Raw genomic sequence first — 17,907 nt, 5'->3', positions numbered from 1 at the left:
TATTTAAAAAATATTTTTAGGATCAGCCAAAGTACTTCTGGGTGACATTTTTTAAAGTGAGAGCATCTTTTCTTACCATTCTGTGTGTTGTTATTGCTTCTTATTAAAATAAGCAGCACAAAAGTACATTTGTAGGTGACATGGAAAAGAGCATGAAAAACTTCTATTTCCTGGGTCGATCCTAATTAGTGAAAAGGCAGGAAGAGCTGATGGCTGTTTTAACAGCAGCATTGCCAGGAACATTCACTGCACCCCTCTCTCTGAAGTATCTGTGTGTGTTTTGAGGGGAGAGAGAGAAAAACTACATGGAAGGACATTTTCTCAAATATTGCAGTTGCTTCAATTATTGAGATTACTGATTTTGGTATTTCAACAACCACAGTGAAAAGCATTAGACCATGGTCAATAAAGATCACGTTTCTGCGTATTTCTTCACAGGGGAATAAGTTCACACATAGTTTATATCTCAAACTAGCTCTGGTACTAGTGTGTCATGGTTTGAATACTTACTATTTTATTACTATGTTTGTAATAAGTCACCAGAAGGTGCTGAAATAGGAAGACAACACATATCAGCTGATAACTGATGCAAGTAAAAATATTACAAATAAACCAGAAAAGTGAAATTTAAGATAAAAAAGTAAGAAATGTAAGACAAAGAAAACAGCTTAAGTCTTCCCCACTGAAAGGCAGATAGGAAAAAAGTAGTTATTTAGATTTAGGGAGTCAGCAGGAGTTGATATTGATACATCTTGAAACATGACACTGGTTTTCTAAAATATTTCTTCTCTGAACAGGAGAGTATCAAAATAATTTTCACAGCTTTGACTGCAAACATGTCTAAGTTATTTTTTGAGACTGTTTTCTTATTCCATTCCAAACCAGTGACAGCATGGTGACCACTTGTGGTGCTTTGTTTAATTGCAAATTCCAAAGAGAAAATGCTTGACAATTATTTCAAATGGTCACATTAAAACAAGGAGCAAAACTTACTGCTCCAACTATTTAAAAGGAAAACCCTACTGTCCAGTAGAGCTGTGGCTTTAATCCTCATAGATTATATTTTGTCTAGTAGATAGCATATTAAATATTTTTCTCCTAATGGCTGTTTCACCTTTATTGTTACTTAATTTAAAATACAAAATATCATAAATTAACTTTTTACCTTTGTCTACTGTAGTCTGTACAGATTATTCCAAGACTTTATGAAAATAAAAGTGGTGTTTAAATGTTTTGTCTCAGCATACATCCAGAACAGCGTCCAACAGCCACTAACACTGCAGTCAGATTTACAACTTACTTGTGATTATTTCTCTTAACTCAGACATTAACCCCACTGAGAATAACAACTTATGTTCATCACAGAACTGGGGAGAAAAAGCTGTTCTTCAGAAGACTTATAAAAATGCAAAGTCTTTTAATTTTGATGTGCTTTGGGATTAAACTTAATCAACAGCAGCAGTTAGGCAGAGAGCAAAGGGATAACAAGTAGAAAAAAACCTGCTTTTCACCATCTATTCTACCTAATTTACAGACTACAATGAGCTACAGAATTACTTTATGACAGCTATTTCCATAGAAATTGAGTCCCTATTGGTTTGAGTCTCAGTTTGGGAAGAAAACATATGACATCCAGCATAGCTCCAGCGATCAGCTGCAGTACAGCTGAGTCACATCACACTTGAAAACACTTTGTGAAGCCCAGCAAGAAGCCCAGCTGTCTCTTGAGCACAGCATGAGAAAACAGCTACAACTTGGTTCAGCTGTCCACACATAAATGTACTATGAACTGAGGTGCTACATAGCCACAACAAATTTAGAAGCATTACTCTGGAACCACAGTGACGAACAGGTGTGACCATCCCCAAAGGGACTATCCTATTGATCAGGAGAAAACCATGAGAAAACTTGGTGGGAATGCATCCAAGTATGCCTAAATGCAGGTTTCACTGAGGGTTATAGTGCTGTCAAATCACTGTAAACAACAAACAACAAAACTACAGATAATCTCAAAGAACATTCCATTGCTTTCACATAGGACTCTTACACAGCCCAAAATAGTTTTTCAGTTTTTACATTATGAGACTTTTGCAAAACACAAGGCAAATTTCTATGCATATGATAAATATGGCATCTGCAATCAAAGACAGCACACCTTCTGCTTTGATTTCTGTCAGATCACAATATCCAGGCATAAATCAAGAAGGGCTAAGACAAGCCTGTCTCCAAGCAGTTTGCAATACTTCAAGAATTAGTTACTGCCAAGTCTGAACACATCTGATGGAAAAAAGACAGTTTCTAAAAATCAATCACTTCATAACAGGTCTTTGAAGATCAACAATACTTATTAAGGTTTAAAATCTCTGACAGAGTTACAAGTCCTGCCATAGACATGCCAGCTAACCTAATAGTACTGCAAAGGTTTAATAGATCCTAACCAGAGAGGCTTATTGCTGTTTTAAGTTTGGAAAGCTTTATAATCTCAAGTATTACCTTAAACTTTTCATCCCCAAGTTCTGCAATATAAAAACTCTTCTCTTTTGCTGAGTGCTGTATGACCTTACCAATAAGAGACGACTCCAAACTTTGAGAGCCCAGTCTATCTAATCAGAAAGAGAAAACACACAAAAAGTGAATCTCCTAGCCCACTGAGCTGACAAATGTCAGAGACAGGAAAGCAGTCTTTAAAATGGTATGTTCTGACTCATTTATTTGACTGGAAGGTGCTGTACCGTACAATTTGCTACTACCACTTGTGTATGTGCTGCAAAATTAAAAATAAATGTTTACAGGTATGCAAAACCATCTCAGAATTTCAGAACAAGGATTTTTCAAATATACCTGAGTTTTTAAGTTATTTTTCAATAGCATCCCAGGAAAATGCTTTAAAATATAGCATTTAACAGTGGGAGATATCTGTTTGTTCCATGTGAAAAAAATCCCTATTTCATTTCTTGGAGAATTTCTTAACAATACATGTATTTTGATTAATTACTTACTATTCTACCTGTTGCATCAACAGAATGCTAAACAATTATTAGAATTAATGATTTATATTATGAAGCAATACCCATCTATTGTTTATTTCTATCATTCAGTCATTCAGTAAATCTGAATAGCAAGTTGTCATTTTCTTATTGATTATGGCTCCCATGGCTACTTTTAGATATACACCTATGTAAACAGATCACTAAAAAAATAGAGGAACTTTTTTCTACTGATCATACCTCCAAAACAAACAAACAAAAAAAAACAACCAAAAAGCCCACAAAAAAACCAACAACAACATTAAAAAAAGAAAAAAAAACCCCAAACCAAAAACAAGCAAACAAACAAAAAGAACAAAAAACAAGCAAACAAACAAAAAGAACAAAAAAAAAAACACACATAAAAGTCACATACTCACATATGGCCCAGACATGGCCATGCGTGCTTTGAATAATGCAATGCAATAAAAAATTTATATGGTCACACTCTGTGAATAATATGGCCATAACAATTCATGCCAATCTTAACACCCCAACAACAAAAACAAAAAACCAAGACCTGAGAAAGTTATTGGGAGCAAAGGAAACACAAGCAGCTGTGCAGTCATAACCCTTCAAAATGCTGACATTTCAAGTACAGGAGCTCATGTAGAAATTATCTCTACAAATAGCCTTGAACCTTTAATAAGCATCATTGTTAGTTTTAACTTGTGTTGTGGTTGTACCCAGATGTCCAAGAAGGTATTACCAAGTCTTACAGTAGCTCATCTAATAGAGAAGAGTATCTCTTTCAGCCCATATATCCTTGGGTTATCACTGCTACACCAACTGCTAGGACCACCCAGACAAATAAAATCCTGTCCCAAAATATAAAACACCCAGCAGACAAGATGAGGAGACAGTATTACCCCAGCTTGGTAACTCAGAAATGGTGGTACTGGGACACTAAGCCCTACACAGCAGCAAAACACAAAAAAACCCATGTAAGCACTATTGGCTTAATCATCCCAAAACAGTTGAAGAAAAATCTTAAGTGATTCCATGTGAAGCTACATGAAGAGTGATGGTGCACTGCATAAATATGTAGCTCAAATCTCGTGTCCTGGAAGAGCAGACTTCCTCACACCTTAAAATTCAACACACTCACTTTAGGCTAGGAATTTCTGGGCTCAGTTACCTTCTCAGAGGCCAAAGCAGAGGAGTATTCTGTACAACACTGAACTGGAAGATAACTTCAAAGGAGAGCTACACATTAGGGTTCAAAGATTCAACTTGTATGTCACTGATTCACGGTGCTTTTACACAGCATTTTTATCTAAATGGTCATCACAGACTGGCAGAAGAATTCTCTTCAATTAGTGCTCTCATTTACTTAACTGAACAGTATTAATTAGCCCCTCTTAAGATACGAAACAACTTACCAGTTTTTTACACAGCAGTTTTTGCCCCTTCATGTCTAAAGTACTTGATCATCAAAAATAAGCAAGTTTAAATCCATTTAAGGTCTGCTTTTTTCTTATTTACTAGCTGAAAATGGAGATGAGACAAAGTCTCTAATTAAATTGCTTGCAAACTCATGTTCAGGTTTTTCAGAAATAACTGCAACTTAGAAAATCATACTCCTTGAACAAGGAAATAAACATATTTATTTCAAGTATTTGTCTCATGGGGGTTGCACATTACCTCTCTCAGTCTAGCATGAGCTAACTAAGAACCTGAATAGGAAAATATGGATTAGGCAGATTATTCCTGCCCTTCTGCTTTCACTGAAATATACTGCAATAACATCATCTCTAGGTGGTATGCTCATGATTGACCTGGCAGAGTTATGCTGACATACACACACAAAGCTAACATGTAAATGGACACAAACCTACTACATTTAGCTAAGAAAGGAAGCACTGTTTATAACTTTGGGGTTTTTTTCTTCCTTTACACCTTTTCAGAACAACCACATTTATCACTTTTATGGTGTACATGACTTTAAATGCTGCTGGGTTCTGCATGGGTACACAAACAGAACTTCAGTCTGTCCAAAACATCTGCTTTGAAAGGGCTGGAGTTATTTTTTGTAACTTGTTTCATGGTTTTTTTGGTGACTAGCCCTATTCATCAAAAAAAGAAAAGCTCTCTGCTTAAAAAGATACAATGCAACACAACAGCATTATCAAAATCCTCTAGCATTGCTAACAGATGCTTCCGCAAAACATTTAATATAAGGCTTTACTTGGGGAAGCTGTTTCATTAACTTCTGAAATTATCCAAGGTGTTTATCAATTTTTTGTAACATTTTCCTTCCTTACCTACCATTGAAATGCTAACATCCTTTAGGTCTCAAAGAGGAGATATTTATGAGCATTGCCTATCAAATATTTCAGTTGGTTTGAGGTTTCCTTTGTCTCTGTGCACAGAGGGACATTGGTGGGATGTGATTCACATCAGTGCCAGTCACTTGATGCACAGATTTAACAACATGCATTAGACAGAGTGCAAAAATCATTAAATCATCACAGTCCAAACTGCAACTGTTGTTTATTGAAGGCTTCTGGCATTAATTAAACCTCACATAGCTAAGTATTTACAACAATTTCACAGATTGCTGTCCTGAGGAATGAGATTCACAATTGTGGCATTAGGAGCATACAGTACAAAGGCAATGGAAGGGTCATTTTTGAGTTCTCCCAGCAGCGACTGCATGAGGAAGGCAGATTTTGATTATCTGTTGGTCAAATGAATAGAGAAAAATAATCACATAAACCAAATAATTGCTGCCACCATGGAAATCAACAAATCCCTGGACCAATCTCTGTGCTAAATAAGGCTGCAGGTTTTTCCACTGATTTCAACAACATATAATCCCTGCATCATTGTAAATGTATCCAGCAATATTGAAAACAACCCACAGCTGCCACTCTGAGCTGTTGCCTCTATGAACATAAGTCAATTACTCAATACATTTTGGCAGGTGTTTTGGACATCAGTTTGGGTTTAGCATGGCCAGAACAGAACAATTCTTTGACTTGCTTTTGTCCTGCACTGGTGTGCAGCCCATTCAGTGCACACATTCAAATGCACATGCTGGAAGTGATCACACTGCCTGTCCCTCTAATTATTGTTTTACAGTGGTCAACTCTAACTGGTACAAGCAACAGAGTGAGTTTCATGAAAATCACTGTCTGGATGGAAAAGGAGGGCCTCAGCTGGCAAGGGGCTTCAGCAGGAGCTGCAACCTGAAAGTCAGACCACAGGTAACCAGCACAGAGCTGTGCAGCACCTTCTGCCCAGGTAACACTCTAGAGCCCAGAAGGGTTTTTGGGATTATACGGAAAAGTGAGGCAAGGAGAATTATAGGGAAACAGAGAGCTTCAATAAAGGACTAAGGGGACATACTCAGGATTTAGCAGTAGAGCTCAGGAAAAAGCTTCAGTCACTACACCAGGCACTCACACTGCAAAGACTTTTTCCCGGGCAATTAACGGCTTAAGCAAGGACCAAAAGGCACTTTTACCCTTTGTGAACCTTCTCTCAGGGGAAGTCACAGCATGGTTTTTGCCAGTAATTGACACTGGAATGTTATTAAAGTAGATAGCTTTTTACTGTGAGTTCAGGTTCATCATTCATGCCCTCCATTTTTACCCTGTCACCTCAACTGAGACACTGAAAATTAAGTTTGAAGCACATCATATTCAATTCAGTAAGACAAAACCAACACACTTTAATATGCATTATCAGGTATTCCAAACAGTATTGCAAGGCCCACAAGTAATTTTCAGCAGCTCTGTACTACTTTGTCTAAGCAGAACAGTTGTGACCAGACAACATTTTCTTTCACTTTTACAACACCAAAGCAATCCAGAAGAGAGGAGCATATCAATCTCCCCTTCTTTCAGACATGTCTTTAATTAACTCAGAAACTTCCCCAATGATGGGAATTTGACTTTGAGAGCTGTGAGAATGTTACAAATTCTACAGCAAATAATTTGGATGCCAGGACTCAGTCAAGCATTTTAGCAATAATATTTTGACTTCAACTGGCGAAACTAACAAAATATGTAGCAAAGTATTTTCACAATAATCTAAAAACTGGAGCTTTCCAAGCATCTGCAAATGATAATAACAAGTATGATATTGTACAAGGAAAGTAACCATTACATTCAAGTTTTTGGTATGATGGCTATGCAAAAAGGCAACTGTTGCACAAAGAACTGAAATAAAATGCATTTTACTATTTCTAGAAGAATTACAGGATCTTCAGGAAAGGGTACTGAAAAAAGATCTGGCATTTTTTCTTCCTTTTAAAACTACAATTTCTCATTGTTTAAGGAAATGGTGACTAGACCTTTATTTCCCACTGACATATTTCATAAGCAAAACACATTGCTATGGTCCCCAGATTGCTACTGAAATCAAACCAAAAAGGATGACTTACAATCATGACCATAAAGCAGCTGTCACATAAAACTGTTCAAGGAGGGGAAATCACAACTGAAACTAGGATATATTAATAAAAACATGAGAATTACATTATATGAGTCTAAAGACACACCCTGATACTTCTTATAGTGATTTTCAGACAAAAGAGGAATATATTTTCATTTTGCCTCAGAAAATAAGAAGTGAAAAAGATGAAGGTGAATCCACGGCACTTGAAAAACATTAATAGCGAGTTTGCACTGTAACATGAATTCACTCTATCAAATAAACCATCTTTATTGTCTCATAATCAGCCTTTTGGAACACTATTGTTGATAACAATTTTTCAGCTAAAATTTTTACAAGTGTTCTTTAATGCTGTCCCAGTGCTGTCTGAGCTCATTGTGTGTACCTACTACGAAAAAAGGATTTGTTTGCAAATGCTGCTTTTAGATAAGCCAGTGTTGCTTAGGAAGATGCCTCATTTCTCAACACACACAGAAGAGAGATGAATCCTGTCTGTTGGCCAAAGACCAGGGGCTCCCTCTGATATCCAAGTGTAAACCAAAAGAGACAGCTTTGAAACAAAAGCACTTTCAAGCTAGGCAGGTTAAAAGATGCAATGAATGGCTGCAGTAGAAGATGGAGCTATAAAACTACAAACATGGTCCAGTTACACTGCACCAGTGAGCAGCAGAAATCCTTTGGGGGTTAATAAATAAACAGGTAAAAAGCAGTTCAGGAGATCCCTTGAGCTGCAAACTGATGGACTGGGAGAGCACTGAAGAAAATATTTAATTTCTTCAAATGCCAGCTTTTCTGAAAGCAGCTGCTTGTGGCCACCACTGGAGACAGACAGCTCAAGGGCTGGATAAACCCTTGCACTGACCCAGTACAGATTTTCTCATTTTATATTCCAAAAACTAACACAAATCCACTCTGTTTTGTAAGACTTAAATATCAGACTCGCAAGAACCCAGCTCATATTTTTCCAATGGACAAGAAAATTGGTTTCCTCTGCTTTTCATCCAGCGATTCCTTGTTTCTTAGTAACTAAAAGATACTTTGTGTAGACACAATAAAACCAACCCCTCTAATATAAAAGAAATCCAGACAACCTATTTTAACCTGTAACTCTTCGGGAACCATATGGCAGCTCTCTCTCAATTTTAAAATTTCAAGCTGAATGGAAGTTATCAAACATGCTGAAGAAACAGGTGTGCTATTAACACAGAGGTGAAAAGATACTCTAAAAGACCCTCAAATGGTGCATCCAAAAGCATTTATCTGTCAGACCTTGGGGGTTGCGACCTGTGCCTTTACACCATACTATTGATATTTGGTTCAGATTTCTGTTTTCCTCATAAATTTCCTGTACTGTCCTCTCTAAGATATCTGTGGGCTTAGGAATTAAATATTCCCTACAATCATTAAGTGCAAGCTGCGTAAAAAGCTAAGCCCATTTTTGTTCACTGATAATTTAACAAAGTCAAAAAAGGTAAAAATCTTGATTTTCCTGTGTTCCTTAAATAGGTTTAGCAGAACCCAAATTAGACCATGTCCTTCTGGGGTTTGGAGTTGGGGGTTTTTTATCCAATTATTCAATCCATTTGTTTCCTGATTATCTAGTACTGAAACTCAAACTGGTTCAACAGACCAATAACTCAGAACATCACTGAGCTCTCAAAGCTAGATGCATATGAATAAACTGGTTCAGATCCCTGCCAATTTGATAATCACAGAGGGTTTGACATTTTTGTGTCTTGAGCATTTATGGCACATTATTCCATTCATGGCAACCAAGAGTCTCATTCCTCTGAATACAACTCATTTACAGAAGTCTGTCACACATCTATTTCCAAACTGCATAAAAAATGAAATACAAAAGCAGAAAACAAAACAGAATTACTTGAGCAAACATCATTTATTAAGTACAGATATGGTAGATGTAACTTGTCTTCTGTGGAAAATTAGCCGAGTTTTTCACGAGTTCCACAGAATTTCTCAAGTAGATTGTCTTAAGCTTTCAGGTTCTTCTGGCTATTTGTTTTAGAAATGGTGCAGAAAAAAATGGACTTGTTATTTACAAGCACCACTCTATATCAAGACTGGAAAGCTTGAAAAGTGATGTAGTGTTCAATATCCTTAGGAAGAGATGTTCAGTTTATTCTGTTTACACTGGCTTTTCCAGCATCCCTTACAGAGACAGTATTTGCTTTGCTGTCAGAATATGCATACAAGCAGAAGTAAAGAAAGCAATTACATTTTGAGGAGCCCAAATTGCACCCAACCTGTGAAAGATTTAATTGTTTTTGGCAGCCTAAGTCTCCAATTCTACCACAGTCACTATGGTAGACATTATAAACAGGTAAATTTGCCTTTTTTCTGTTCTTCTGAGCGCACTTCATTTCTATCCTAGCCTGAACTTGTTTTCCTGAGGCACTCCAAAGATATTCCATGACAACTGATCCTATATATTTAGCTCAGCCCCATCCATATGCCAAGTTTTACCTGCTGGAATATAATGTTCCATTAGTTGTTTGTTTTGTTTATTTACTGGTCCTGGTGGAGGTCACTACACAGACTCAAATCTAGAAGGAAGCCACACCATGCAGAGACGTAGTCAAAGAACTTGCACAAAACACACACATGGAATGGGCAATACAAATAATTTTTTTGCCAGTGGATGTAGAAACACTGGGGCTATAAGAGAACTTCAGATGACCATCTTTAGTCCTACAGCTGGTCTCTCATCAGCTCAGGTGGTACTATTGAGGTTCAGCTTCCTTAGGCTGGTGTAATTTGTGTGATCTTTACACCCAATAACACATTTTATTCCACTCATAAAAAAAAGCGAAAATGAAAAAAAAAAACAACACAGCTCACCCCCTCCCCACAGTTGCACAAGCAATGTCCTCATTATCAGTGATCAGGATAGTTAAGAATTGGACTCAAAGGCTACAAAACCAAAATTCTGACACAAAATTCTCAGTTCTATTAATCCAAGTTCAATTTCTCTTTTCATCTGCACTAGATTTGAGATGACCACCTCTTGTACTCTTTGCTTTCCACTCGTGTCTCCTTGGAGACCTGCTCCTTCCTTACTTTGTAACTTTTCCTGGTTCTTTCTTTCCTTGCTACGAAATGGCTGAAAACCTTTGTTCTTTTCCTGCCCCTGAAACACTTGGCTCTTCCCTTTAGAGTTCAGTCTCTGCTATGTGCAATCCTGAAAGCCAAGGTCTCTCCCCACTGCAAAACTTCAGTTCAGGGGCAGCCACAAGAGTTGGCTTCTCATGTGTCAGGGTTGCCATTTTTTTAAAAAGTCCTTTCTGAGGCAGTAAAGGTGTTACAGAGGGGACAAAAAATGGAGCTCACTTGACTGCAGAAGTTATCTCTGAGCTGATACTTTCGTGGCTTTGGAACATCCTGAGGCATGAAAATACAAACACAGCATCTTTGTTATTCTCCTTACCTTTTCTTTTTTTTTTTTTCTCCCAGCAAGGAGAGCACCTGTTTTCTCTGTCACAGGAAAATTTACAAACTGAGTATATTTGCTTTACATTATGTCCTAAATGTGGATCCAGACTAAGAGCCCTTCAGAGGGCAGCGTGATGTCCCCCACTTTCTGCTTCCTATTCCAATCACTGCCTCACATGGGATCTTTTTGTTCCTCCATCTGGCTCCAGGGATGCAATCAGAAGTGGAGCTACAGCTGAGTGTTCAGCTGGGACTCCACAGTGTCACCCTGAGTTCAGGACCTCCCAGTGACACTACGGCAGAGCAGCTCAGCCTCCACCACACTGCATATGGTGCCAGTCTTCACCCTGTCTTCCTATATCTTCCAGAACTCCACTGCCTTCAGCAAAACTGCCTGCACAGCTCAGATTTTATAGAAACAGCTGAGTCAACTGGGACATCAAATAAGTCAATGTGGAGGACACAGCCAATGCCCCCCTGTCAATACACACTCCTGCATTACCAAGTTCTCACAAGAGAAACTAAGACCACCCTTTTCATTAATGCGCTGTCACCAGAGCTGGCACATTGACCATATTGAGCTTCATCAGAGACAGGTAAGAATGCTTTAATGAAATGGAATCTTTTATGGATCTTGTCCTAGAAGCTAGCTGATGTTGATTCCTTAGCTTATTATGGCAGGAGAAAACAGCCCTGTGCTGTATGCTGACCTTACATGGTTCAAAGTGGAAAAAGAACACATTTTCTATAAAATTTCAGTAAATATATGTTTATGCAGAGACCCCAAAGTCAGTGAAGGAAAGGAAAGGAGGTGCTCCAGACCTGGAGCAGAGATTCCCCTGCAGCCTGAGGTAAAGCCTGAATGAAGAAGCTGTGCCCGTGCAGCCCATGGGGGTTCCTGGTGAAGAGAGATCCACCTGCAGCCTGAGGAAAACTCCATGATGGAGCAGGTAGATGGGCAAGGAGTCTCTTACTCTGTCTAAATCCTGTGCTTGGAGGAGAGACTCCCTGCAGGACCACAGAGAGAGGAGACCACACCAGAGCAGGTGTGCTGGCAGGACCTGTGACCCCATGGGCCCTGACCCTGGAACAGTCTGTTCCTGAAAGACTATTGCAAGGGATCCATGCTGGAACATTTTGTGAAGAACTGCAGCTCGTGAGAAGGACCATGATGAAAAGGTTGGTGGAGGACTGTCCCCTGTGGGAGGAACTGATGCTGGAGCAGGGCATGAGTGTGAGGAAGCTTCCCCATGATAAGCAAGGAGCTGCAGAGACAGTGTGTGGTGACCTGAGCACAATCCCATTCCCTGACCCCTGCAATGCTGTCACAGGGGGCTAGAGAAAATCCCGAGCAAAGCTAAGCCTGGGAAGAATGGAGGGGTGAGTGAAAGGCTTTTTAAAATATTTGATTTTATGTGTCTTTATCCTGATTTGATTGACAACAGATTAAACTGACATCCACAAGTCAATTCTGTTTGTGTCAGTAATGGGTGTGTGACCTCTCCGTGTCTTATCTCAACCCATGAAGCCTTTAATTCCACTTTCTCTCCCCTGTCCAGCTGAGGAGGGGGAATGATGGACCAGCTTTGGTGGGCACCTGGTGCTCAGCCATGGTCAGCCCACCACACTTGGGCCTGCAAAGATGTGCCCCCAGACAAGTGTAATAAATTCTGCATGTACTAGCAGCACACAAGTGTATCACTGCACTGGGCCTTCACTGCTGGAGGGCAAAATGATGGAAAACCTTGTTACAGTGTCCAAAGAAATGTTACAGAAACTATTTATGTATCTCATAAATAGAACAGTATTACAACAGTCTCAACTACTAAAGTTATACCTGGCAGGGTGTAAGTAGCTGCTTTGCACTCTAGAAAAACTCAAAGGTTTTGAATTTAATTTAACACATATTTTTAGCAATTCATTCTCAGGCAGGAAAAAATAAAAAGAAATGATCCAAATTGCATTGTCTTTGATGCTACCCTTCCAGGGAAATCTTTAAATTGGACACAATGAGAGATCCAAGGTCAAAAGGGAAAGGATATATGATGTACCATACCTCTCTTTGAGATAGCCTTTCCTCTTCTATTTTCATTCATTTTGCAGTTCAGAAAGGTAGTCACCAGAAATTCAATGTTCTATATCAATGATTCTCACCAAATTGCCTTGCAGTACAGGTCACACAGTTCATATACTCCCCCCTGTTCTGTCTGTTCATGTGTTTCAGCTGACTGCTTCAGACAGGTGGTTTCTTTATCCATCTCTGAATTTCTGTTCCCTCTAGTTACTGAGTGGTAGTCTCAGGTTGCTACTCTGAAAGAACAGTAATTCTGATTTCCCCAAGTGTACTGTGTCATTACAATCTGTCAGGTTAGCAAATCCAGCTTATCACTTCATTCCCCATCCAAAAAAGGAAGCTCCAAAACAATGTATACCCTTTAGACTTCTTTTGCAAAAGTAACCCATGAGCACATCATCATGTTTTAGTCACAAGCACAATGACAGAATACTTCAGTGGAATATCAAACTAAATACCTTTGTGGAAAATCTGGAGAAAAACAGCAAGAACCTCCTGCATGCTTGAGCAAATATTATTATTTATACAATTCAGAATGTCACAAAATTAGTTATCTAGACTCTGAAAACTACCATGAAACTATTTCCTACATGTGAAACAATGTGATAGTAGAAACATATTTCTTAAAATGATTTGGGACCCGTGCGAAATCAAGCGCAGTCAGACATTAGTTCAGACAAAATATTCCAGCAAATCAGGTTCAAAGGATGAAATGAAATTATAAAAAACACACCCCAAACAAACAAACAAAAAATATAAATAAGTTCAGTTATATAGCAGGAAGTTGGAAAAAAACTTGTTTGCATGTCAAAGACAGTTTTTAGTATGATAAAGAGCACTGCTTTCTCAATCCTGTGCGGGTTTTTTTTTTTTTTGTTTTGAGTTTTTGCTGGTCTGTTTTAGTAGAACACCACCATAGAAGCATACTGCCCTATTATATGTTCCTTAATAGTAAAAACCTTACAAAACACTGGGGAACATTTACTGTTTCTCAAAAGGGAAAGTTTTCCCAAAACAATAGTTTCAATGAAGTTCAGCCTTCTCAGGTTTTTTTTTCTTAACAATTACTTTATCTTGGGAATTTTGCAGTTTTGTTTTGGGGTTAAGTGTTTAATTTGTTATCAAAAAATTAATCCATGTGAAATACAGCTTTTTAATTGATTTCTAAGGCCTCCATCCTCCAGCAGCAATTACTGGCATGAATGGGGAAATTTTCAAGGCTTAGCTCACAAGGATTTACACTTCGTGTTTGGCAGAAAAGAAAAAACAAAATCTGAACTACATAGCATACAATGACTAATACTGCATTATTAAATGCAATAAACTCTCATCAGAAGATTAATTTCTCCCTTTTTTTAGGAGTTGGGGTAAGGAGGGGGGAAGCAGGAAGGTGGCCCACATAACTGGAATTTTTATCACTGCCAGCAGGAATATGAGCAGAAATAAAGCCAGTCTTCTGTACCTCTCAAGGGAGCACTTTGCAGCCTTCATTTTCCTTCAAGGTTTTGTAATTATATTTCCATAATTTAGTCACATAAACAATATTATGACTTTGGTACTTCTTAATTTTATCCCACAAAAAGTTTGAATTTTCCACTTTTCACTGTAACAGGCAACTTATTAAAAACATGTAGCAGAGCTAAGTGATAATAGGATAATAGGGGCATGGATTATTTTTGGTTTGGGGTTTTGACTTGTTATGTTTTTTATTACAATGCAGTTTTGGATTAAGCTGTTAAATCTATAAATAATTGTAGTTTTCAAATGCTGGAAGCAACATAATTATCTGTATTTGCTTCCATGAGGATCTCAAATTCCAATTGTATTTAAAGACTTACTCAATTTTCAAGGTAAGGACCCAGAACCCAAAATTTAATGAGAACTAAATGAATACCACAAGATAAGCACTTAGTCTTCAAAACTTGTCTCTCTGATAAATTTATGCCCTTCCTTAAACTAGAAAAGCAGAGAAAAGGGAGTTGAGTATTCTCTTACTATAGCATCTGACTAGCAACACATTATTTCACCAACTGAATTAAGTTTTGAAAGGCCAGTGAGCAACAACTGCCCCTGTCAACTCGTCAAGTAAAACTAACTTCAATGAAAACCTGAAGCATCAGCCCAGAAGTAAAGGCATTTAAAAAAAACAAGAAATAAAGTTGCAGAAAATGAAGAGCATTTCAAAAAATACTATGATCCTGGAGTTTGAAGAATGGGTGTTTTGAGCATGAAATTAATTCTAGAGAATGCACCAGTTTGTTTCTTTTTATTTATGGTAATGTTTAGCAGATATTATTTCTTTTCTTTTGTACACTGAAATAGTCAATCAAATAGCTACTTATTCAATGTACCGTGTATTTCTTATGAATATGGTAGCTTTCAATTACACTATGATTAAAATTGTTAAAAGAATCAGACTGAAAATGTTTCAGTGAAGTACTGCCTTTGGTTTTCAAGTTATGGTAACAAGTCCTGAATTTGCAAAGGTTGAAGCCAATGAAGATTGATATATTATAAATACTGAATTTGCATCACATTTCAGCTTCAGTATCACAGTGTGAAGTCAAAAAACACCAATCAAAATTGCTACATCATCATCACCATACCTTTGGGTATAAAACAAGACAAAAACCTGTATTTGATCTCACACAAGTGACAAAGTAATTTCATCACCATATTCCTAATACCATGTTATTACCATTACACTATTAATGTGGAAAGGTAAACTTGCAAGCACTCACAGTTTAAGTACAGGCTTTACTTTGCAGTCAAAGGGTTTTAGTTTCTCAATAATTATTTCTGCCATGCATTGTTACACTGTGATAACCATCTAATAATGAGATTTTAATATTTTTAAAGTTTCACATAAAATGGCATATCTGGGGAAAAATAAAACCCACACTTCCTTTTCAAAGAGCAACGAAAGAGGGATGCAGAAATAAAGTACAGAAGTAGCGAACTAAAGAAGCTGCTCTAATATAATGGATAAAAACCTGAAAAAAATTACTAAAATAAGCATCTGGAAGGTTAGGGAGCCATGGAAGACGGTTATGAAGGAGATACAGTCACTGCTTATTAACTGCATACATGAAGGCTTTCTACCAAGAACACCAGCTGGCGGCTGCACAGGCCTCCCAGCAAGAGGACTGGTAGGGACCTTGCTTTGTAGCAAAGAGTTCCTGTATGAAGTGGGGAATTCCAGTGTGTCAACACAGGTACCACAGGTGCCAGAACACTGACCATTTAGACTCGAAAAACAGATGATGAGAAAAGGCACAGTTAAAGCTTGTTTGGTTTGGTGAAGGAAGAACATGAAACAACTAGATTTTCTAAACCTCTGGATTTATATAATCATGTAAGAATACATTTCTTACATGAAATACCACTAGGACAAGCCTGACTCAGAGCAAGGCAGTAGTTGGAAAACAATGCAGAGAAGCAAACTGAACCAACAAATTTCTGCCAGTATGTTTTTTTAATCTAAAGCCTCCAGAGGGCTTGTTCCTCAAAGTACAAGTCATTATCTTTGGTATGAACTACTTCAAACCCCTAAAGCAGACATACCTTAGAATTACCTACTGCTTAGATGAGTGAAAAGTGCTGGATCATATTTTCCAAGATTGTACAGAATAATGTACACCAAGTGCAATTGCAGAAAATTACCAGTTATATGAATTTTTGGGGTATATTGAAAAGATTCTACAAAGAATTACAGCATTCAGTATTAAATATACTATATCTGGCAATGTTCCCAGGCTACCTTCATTTCCTTTGTGGCAGCTCAATCCAATGTCTTCTATTGCACATATATGAATTTTTGACACTACACTCACACTGAAGAGACAGGGAGCAATGGCAGCGGCTTTGCATTCCAGACCTTTTTGAACATAGCAAAACACATTTTCTTAGACAACCAGAAACACAGACACAGATCAGGTATCTCTAGATGCCTCTTGTTCAACAAAGCAACCTCTTAAATGTGAACAAGGTAGCAGCCATACTGTGTTTTTAAAAAGCAATGAAGTTTAAAGGTATACACAGATTAGAAATCATGATTATGAAAAACGTAACTACGTAAACATGTACAAAAGAATCCAGAAGTTTTAACTATCCAGAAGATATTCCAGTTCTAACTGCCTTCAGAAAACCTGTGAAAGTAATATTTTGACTTCCTTATTGCACTGCATTATTTTTAACCAGAACTGATTGAACATACTTTGCTACCAGTTCTACCCTGCCAAATTCCACTCCTCTATGCTAAGTTCCACAGAATACATTTAATATATCCAAATAAAGGAAATTTGCAAATCACTAAGCATCATGTGCGTTGACCTTCGCTCCTCTTTGGAATTTGCAGTATGGTTCATTTTAGTCAAGCTGTTGAAACATTTGTGCTATAATGCATCAAATTAAGGCAACCAGCTGTGATGTTTAATTTAGGCTAAAAGTTTATGATCTACAACTACACAATACCTTAGGGAATAACTTATATTTCATGTTACTAAGCTAAATGCACTTCAAAACGGTTACAATCCTCACCACGTTTTACACAGAGCACATTGTCATTTAAGCTTTGGGTCTGTAAACAGCACAGGCATTCAGTCAAAGCTGCATATTATAGAGAATAAATGAACAAACAGTTCTAGCCTTTGCTGAAAACACAGTTTCAAAGCCTTCTGTCTAATGTGTTGTTCGATTATGGCTACATTTTATCCTTTATTATGTTTAATGGAGGTACTCCATTTGTGAGAAAGAGAGAATTAGAAAAAAAGTCATTAACTATTTTGTCATAATGCACCATTTTAAGCAGTTATTTTGCTCGAACAAGTACAGTACATAGAGCTGAATAATTGTAACAAAAACAATTAAAAAAAAAAAAACCCAAAGCAAAGCATCTTCTAACTATGAAGCAATCATGAGAGAAAATCCACTCCCACAGTGGTTGAACCATTGTAT

General features: G+C 37.6%; 1 protein-coding gene across 6 annotated transcripts in view; it reads right to left on the bottom strand.

Annotated features, from left to right (window-relative positions):
- Positions 1–17,907, bottom strand: part of CCSER1 (coiled-coil serine rich protein 1) — a 609,788-nt gene that overhangs the window by 230,821 nt on the left and 361,060 nt on the right. The gene's annotated exons all lie outside the window — the stretch shown is intronic.

This window comes from Zonotrichia albicollis, chromosome 5 (assembly GCF_047830755.1).
Source record: "Zonotrichia albicollis isolate bZonAlb1 chromosome 5, bZonAlb1.hap1, whole genome shotgun sequence".
NCBI classification, from domain to species: Eukaryota; Metazoa; Chordata; class Aves; order Passeriformes; family Passerellidae; genus Zonotrichia; species Zonotrichia albicollis.
This window is presented reverse-complemented; position numbering and strand designations above follow the sequence as displayed.